This window comes from Harpegnathos saltator, unplaced genomic scaffold, assembly GCF_003227715.2.
Source record: "Harpegnathos saltator strain DR-91 unplaced genomic scaffold, Hsal_v8.6 scaffold166, whole genome shotgun sequence".
Classification (NCBI taxonomy): Eukaryota; Metazoa; Arthropoda; class Insecta; order Hymenoptera; family Formicidae; genus Harpegnathos; species Harpegnathos saltator.
In genome coordinates this window covers 1,001,186-1,008,605 of record NW_020229946.1, presented here as the reverse complement: position 1 = coordinate 1,008,605, position 7,420 = coordinate 1,001,186, and the positions used below count along the sequence as shown (strand labels likewise).

The 7,420-nt window shown below is 44.2% G+C and overlaps 1 non-coding gene across 1 annotated transcript; it reads left to right on the top strand.

The window, feature by feature from the left end:
• Positions 1–481: 481 nt before the first annotated feature.
• Positions 482–554, top strand: TRNAV-UAC (transfer RNA valine (anticodon UAC)). The gene has a single exon. It is a non-coding gene; the product is annotated as a tRNA-Val (tRNA).
• The last annotated feature ends 6,866 nt before the right edge of the window (positions 555–7,420 follow it).

The following is a 7,420-nucleotide window of genomic DNA, read 5'->3' as shown; positions in this document are numbered from 1 at the left end:
GGAACGGGACCTCTCGAAGCTGCCGATGAAGGAACGGGACCTCTCGAAGCTGCCGATGAAGGAACGGGACCTCTCGAAGCTGCCGACTGAGGAGGATGGTGAGTAGCCGCCGTCGGCCGCCGTCGCCTTCAGCACGTCAGGGAAATTTGCGAGCTCCTGCTCCACGGGTAACGACTGCGGTTCGCAGGTCAGGGGCTGTGCCGAAGCTGAAGCGCTCCCGGGGTTTCTTCGCCCTCGCTTCCACTCCCGGTCTCGCCGTTGACGGATATAAGAACTGCAAGCCGATTGGCCGTTTTTCGGTCTACGTAAAAGGAGGTGACCAACGCGGAAATCCTGGGTGTCGTGTGTGGATACGATATCTCGTTCATATCCCCATCAACCACCTCAGGTATCTTTATCGGAACCTATTTCTTTCTCAGTGCTTTCTGCACTGTTGCGGCGGCTTGCGATGCAAAGATTTCGTGTCTACTCTTCAAGGTTAGGTTCCGTGATGTAGCGGTTATCACGTCTGCTTTACACGCAGAAGATCGCTAGTTCGATTTCGACCGGAACCACAAGGGAGCTGTAGTTATCACCTCTCCTCCTCCCTGACCAATTCTTATCGAGTATTTCCTCGTCAAAAAAAACGTCGGGAAGTATGAGCTTTATACTAAACCTCAATCAATTAAATACTTACCTGTCGCAGCCATATTTTCATTTAGAAGAGGCATATCTCTTAGTGCTCATTACGGCTCAATGTCACCGTTCTCTGCGTTTCCAGTGGCGTTCGGTTACTTACGAATTTACCATTGCTTTTTAGACATGGCGCCATATATTTTCACCATGCTCTTACGTCCGTCATGGCCCGTTTACGCGACCAGAGTTTTTTGCTCGGTTTTTTCTCTTTAATTATAAGAAATTTCAACTAGTATCCGCACAACATTGCCACTATCTCTCGACTTTTCCACGAAATCCCGCTGTCGCATACGGGACTTCGCGAGCATGATAGGCTCTCTTGTATCTATCTGTCCTGCGGTGGAATATGGCCTCTTACACATCGAGGATCTCGAGCGTCAGGCTAAGACCAGGCGACCAGTTCCGGGGTCGCTGCCCGCGAAATTTTTTCAGACACCTCTCTCTCTCTCTCTGGCTGGAAGGGGGACATCGTGTGGATCGCGTCATACCCGTGGTTGGTGGTCGATGTCTGAAGGGGAGCATAAAAGAAGGAGGGCGTACTAGGTGGCGACGGGACGTCGTGCATTCGGGACCTGCATCTTATTTTCGTTCCGAAGAGAGAAAAATATCGAGAACGCGGTAGTCGCTAGACCGGGAATCGAACCCGGAGGTCTTTCGCTTGCCGGGCGGCTGTTCTGGGCTGCTGAGCTGCCTGACGCTCCACGCTCATGACATTCTCCTCTTCCTAAATAACGTTAAGAGATGTCTGAAAAATCTCGTCATATAAATTTTCTTGAATTCAAAGCTGTTTTTTTATGCTTTGCAATACTTTGCTGCAGATCTTCAAACCTGCGACATTCTCCTCCGCGTCGACAATACAACGGCCATTGCCTATATCAACCGTTTAGGCTCGGTGCAATACCCACACCTTACATCTTTAGCGCGGCAAATCTGGACCTGGTGCGAAGACTGTAATGTTTTCGTCTTTGCTTTCTATATTGCCTCTATTCACAATACCATCACGGATAGTAAATCACGAGCCATCAGCTTAGACACTGAATGGTCATTATCACACGCCGCTTTTTCGAAGATCTTGATTACATTTGGACCATTTGACGTAGACCTGTTTACATCTATTATCAATGCGAAATGCTACGTCTCTTACGTCTCTTGGTTTTTTCCCGACCCTAGCTCTGTGACGGTGAACACGTTTACACTCTCTTGGGCAGATATAAAATTTTTCGCCTTTCTCCATTCATTCTTTTACCGTGCATTCTTCGTAAAATTATTAACGACCGCGTAGAGGGGGTCGTCGTTGCTCCTTCATGGTCATCTCAAGCGTGGTTTTCCCCTATTCAATCGTCTTTTTGTGGGGACGCCTCTCATCCTTACGCCATCTCCTTATTTGCTTTCTTCTCCTTTTCAGGGATCGTCATCGGACGTTAGTGGACGTTTTTCCCTGGTGATCGGGCTTATCCGGCTAGTTTTCCTTGACCGTCAGGTACCACCTAGTGCGGAGACTACTGTCGCTTCGCTCAGGGACGCTACGGTCCGTCAGTATTCTCGCCTTCTTCGAGACTGGTCGTTTTTATTGTCACTTCTCGAGCATCCCTCAGTTCTCACCAGCTCCGGAACAATTTATAAATTCTCTCGCTCGCGAGTTCACGCGTGTCCGTTCGTATTCGACACTCAATACAATCCGTAGCGCCGTCTCTCTCACACATAGCGAGATTGATGACCATGCGCTTGTTAAGCGTGCTTTCGTGGGGGAGGGGGGAGGGCAGGAATGCTCAGACCTCTCCATCCTCGCTGCGATTTGGTCTGGTATCCAGAACATATTATTGCTCACCTCGCTACTATGTATCCGTACGACTCGCTTCTCCTGTCGCTCTTATCCAGAAAGTTGGCCTTGCACCTAGCTCTTGGCACAAGTCAGCGTGCACAAACGCTCGCCTCATTCCGTTTTTTCTCAGACAATCTTCCAGACAAACTTATTATAAAAATCTCGGAGCGCCTCAAGACTTCTGCGCCTGGAAGTTCTCAGCCTTTCTTTCTTTTTTCATCCGTCCCCGGATAACACGAGCCTAAGTATTTACTCCTTAGTTAAGCATTATTTAGAAATTACTCACAATCTGTCTAATTCCTCGGACGATTCCCTTTTTTATTCTTATGTACCAGGTCTGTAAATATGAAACCGGAATTTGCCCATAAATGGCCCTAGCTGTCAATATAGTTACCGTCAAACCGCGTCATTGGCGCCATTTCCATTTGTTGACATCTGACAAAGATTTTCAACTCACAACAATACAAGTTTCATACAACAGCATAGTTTGTAATAGCGTTGAACATGTCGAATTTTGTGCCTGGAAGCTACGATTTGCGGACAGCATTGATTTTCTGTTACCATTTGAAGAAAACTGCTGCAAAATCGCATGGAATACTTGTCGAAGCTTATGGTGAGCATGCTCTTGGTAAATCATAGTGCTTTGAATGGTTTAACAAATTCAAACGGCGATTTTGACGTGAGAAACGAAGAACGTGGAAAACCACCGAAAAAGTTTGAAGACAGCGAATTGCAAGCATTGTTGGATGAGGATGACGCTCAAACGCAACAACAACTCGCGGATCAATTAAATGTGACACAAGAAGCCGTCCCCATACGGTTGAAAGCCATGGGAAAGATCCAGAAGATGGGAAAATGGGTTCCACATGAACTGAATGAAAGACAGTAGGAAAACCGAAAAACCACTTGCGAAATGCTGCTCGCCAGGTACAAAAGAAAGTCATTTTTCCATCGAATTGTGACTGGCGATGAAAAGTGGATATATTTTGAGAATCCTGAGCGTAAAAGATCATGGGTAACTCCAGGCGAATCATCGACATCGACTGCAAGGCCAAATCGCTATGGACGGAAAACAATGCTCTGTGTTTGGTAGGATCAGATGGGTGTAATCTATTATGAGCTGCTAAAACTTGGCGAAACCGTTCATACTGAACGCTACCGACAACAAATGATCGATTTGAATCAAGCTTTGCGTGAAAAACGACCAGAATATCAAAAGAGGCAACACAAAGTGATTTTGCTTCATGATAATGCACCATCACACACAGCAAAACTGGTGAAGGAAACGATTGAGGTGTTTACTTGGGAAATACTTTCGCATGCGGCTTACTCACCAGACTTGGCTCCGTCCGATTACTACTTATTTGCATCGATAGGACACGCACTTGCTGAGCAACGCTTCACTTCTTACGAAAATATACGAAAATGGCTCGATGACTGGTTTGCCTCAAAAGAGCAACAGTTTTTTGGCGTGACATCCACAAATTGTCAGACAGGTGAGAAAAATGTATAGCTAGCGATGGGCAATACTTCGAATAAAATATTTGTTATTATTTTCATACAATAAACGTGTATTTTCTATACAAAAATTCCGGTTTTATATTTACATACCTGATATATTCGCATCGCGCCGTCGGCACGCAAGCAATTAGTCGCTGGCTGCGAATAAGACTTAGCGAATGCGGTATCCGCACTGATTTGTTCACACCGCATAGTACCCGTCATGCATGTTCATTGGCGGCGTGGAAAGGGGCTTAACTTTAAACTTAAGCAAACATGCGGCCGGTTGATCAGACTCCTCCCAAATTTTCGCTCGTTTCTATAATCGTCCTATCCTCCACCCTGAGGATTTTACTTCGTCCTTCACGCTTAGGCTCACGTTTTTCCTTGCAGTTTAATGCACATCGATTAATGCACACCTTTGCGGCCAGTTACACTCTGCAAATCGCCTTCTGAACATCTACAATATCCATCCGGACGAGACCACAGAGCATAATTGTATAAGCAAACGAACTCACCGAGTGAAGTTCGCTTGAAATTATGCTCGTCCGGATGGACCTTCCCTCCCACAGCTTCCGCCATTCCTACCCGCGGTCTTCACATTGGGCGATTTGCTGTTTCGTTCTGAAAAATGAGATGGTCCTGCGCGAGCGCGCGGGAGAGCGGTGGCGCGCGCGCCCCCTTTTCGCTCTGGCTGAAAGATGAACTGTTGAGGTGTGCATGTACAGATGACACTACTACAATATCCATCCGGACGAGACCACAAGCATAATTTCAAGCGAACTTCACTCGGTGAGTTCGTTTGCTTATACAATTATTACTGGCGATGAAAAGTGGATTTACTATGACAATCCTAAACGCAAACCAGCATGGGTTAAGCTCGATGAATCTGGTCTATCAAAGCGAAACATTCACGGCAGCAAGGTTATGCTGTGTATCTGAAGGATATGAAGGGTGTGGTATATTATGAGCTATTGCAACCGTCTGAAACTATCACTGGTGAATGCTACCGACTACAATTAATACGTTTGAACCGGGCTCTGAAGAAAAAACGGCCGGAATAAGAGAATAAATATGATAAGATAATTTTATAGCATGCCAATGCCAAACCACATGTTCATGGATCTATCAACAATTATCTAGGAGTGAACTAGATGATTCTACCTCACCCGCCATATTCACTAGACATTGCTCCCTCAGATTACTATTTGTTCCGATCTATGGCGTTGACCCTTTCTGAAGAGCGGTTCAGTTCTTATGAAGAAATTAAAAATTGGCTTCATAAATGGATCGCTTCAAAACTACCAGACTTCTACCAGCGTGGAATTCATTTATTGCCTGAGAAATGGGCAAAGGTTATAGCTTCCGATGGAGCATATTTTGAGTAAAGTAAGAATAATTTATTATGTTTCAAATCAATGTGTTATTTTATCGAAAAATCCGTAAAGTCATATTTATGCACCCAATAAATCAACATGAAATATCGTGACGCAATTGTGACGTGCACTATATACAATTAGAAATAATTGAGAAATCATATTTAATAATCAGTTTGTTATACAGAGTGGCCGGTAATTAGCTGTCAATCCGAAGTGTAAAAGTAGATTAGGTTAAGTTGAAGAGAAATGTAAAATTTAATTTTGCAAGAATCGCAATAATTATCGAGTTATTAACATGTTAAACGCGGAGCCGATTTTGCTGAGCTTTCCGTTCAGGCGGCGTGCCGGGACGAGCGGTGACCACTCGACGAATATTGGGTTACATAATATAAACAGAAGATACATATCGCGGTGACGATTTTACTTCACTTTCCGTTTGGGCTATGGTAGTGGAGCCGCCAATACAGAATTTCGTTTATACAAAGTATAAACGAAAGATAATCAGATGGGGAACGGTAAGAAAGCGACCTCCAAAGACGACCAGTTAGAAAAAGCCTACGGAAATGTAAAGGTTCTTTAAGCAGAGAGAATTTTAATTCGTTGTGTTTTATAAAGTAATTTTCACAGTCATTATTTTCAAAAAAATGTATTGTCCATAATACCGAAAATGTTGAGAGGAGAAGGAGATAGCGATTCATTGAATGAGTTATTTTTAACCTTGATACTGCCGGTCCCAAGGACCGATGCCGTCCAAACGAAAAGTTCACTGTCAGTCTCCAGGGACCGGCGCCGTGCTTAACATGTTAATGACAGAAATCTGACGAATGAGCGAGACATAGATGCGGCGAGATGAAACACGAATAACGCGTTGTCGTTCCCTTCGCCGCGCACAATGCCGCGTCAACAGTTACTTAGTCGATTGGACCGCGTTATGGCCCGAGAAGCTGCAAGGCTTCTTCAATCATTTATTTTGGCGCGCTCTCGTCAGATTTGTCATTAATAATTCAATAATTATTACGAATCTCGCAAAATGGTATAAGACTTTTATATTTGTCTTAACCCGCCCTATGTCTCCACGAGCTCTGCAACATTAGTTATGAGACACTATGTATATGTACAGTGTCCCATTTTTAAAATTGCAGGCAAATATCTCTAAAAATACAAATGCGATGATAAGTCATACGTCATACGATATTCAATAGGCGAATAGCTTTCTAATAAAGAACGTAATTCTGTTTTGAAACAGAACCTGAACATAATCCAAAAATGAAATAGAACAAAGATTTTGTGTCAGTGTCATGTATTACAATAGATACAAAGAAAGATAAGAAGTCCAAATTTTACTACTAGCAATAATGTGGGATAAGAGGTAATTGCGAATTGTAGGATCGATTATATTTAATGCAGGAACACAAAAGAATACTTTACAAAAGAATACAAATATACTACGCAAACTTCTCAACGACTCAAAGGTAACTGCTCGACTGCCCAACTGCTACTACTGCTGTCGCTGCTCAATCTCTGGCTTTTATAAGTTTTCAGCGACGAAAGCCGAGATCTTTTCAAAGGAAAGTCGGCTCTTTTGTTTTTCGCCGACTGTTCGCCGCGGCGTACCACATACGCGTCGCCGACTCGTTATCGGTCCGCGAGATTATTGCGACCGCCACTAGAATACGCACCGCCGATGCCGACAGTCATTTTCAGTATTATTGAAAGCTCCGATACTACACTTGGCCATTCTGCAGACACAGTTGCCCTCAACTGTGATCACCTTTTCTACTCAGAATCATCGTTACAATCCTCTAACCAAGCTTTCATATGGTCCGCTGAAATAGAAGTCTGCTGGGGACCTTCGTGATCCCCGACTTTACGCACTACATATCTGTCATTTCGCAAACTTTTCACTATCACATAAGGACCTAGATACTTTGACGCTAGTTTTAGATCTGGCCCTAATTGTGTGCGCTTAATCGCAATGAAATCATTCTCTTCGTATCGCTTGGGTTCCTTTCGTCTTTTATTGTAATTTCTTCGATTAGCCTGC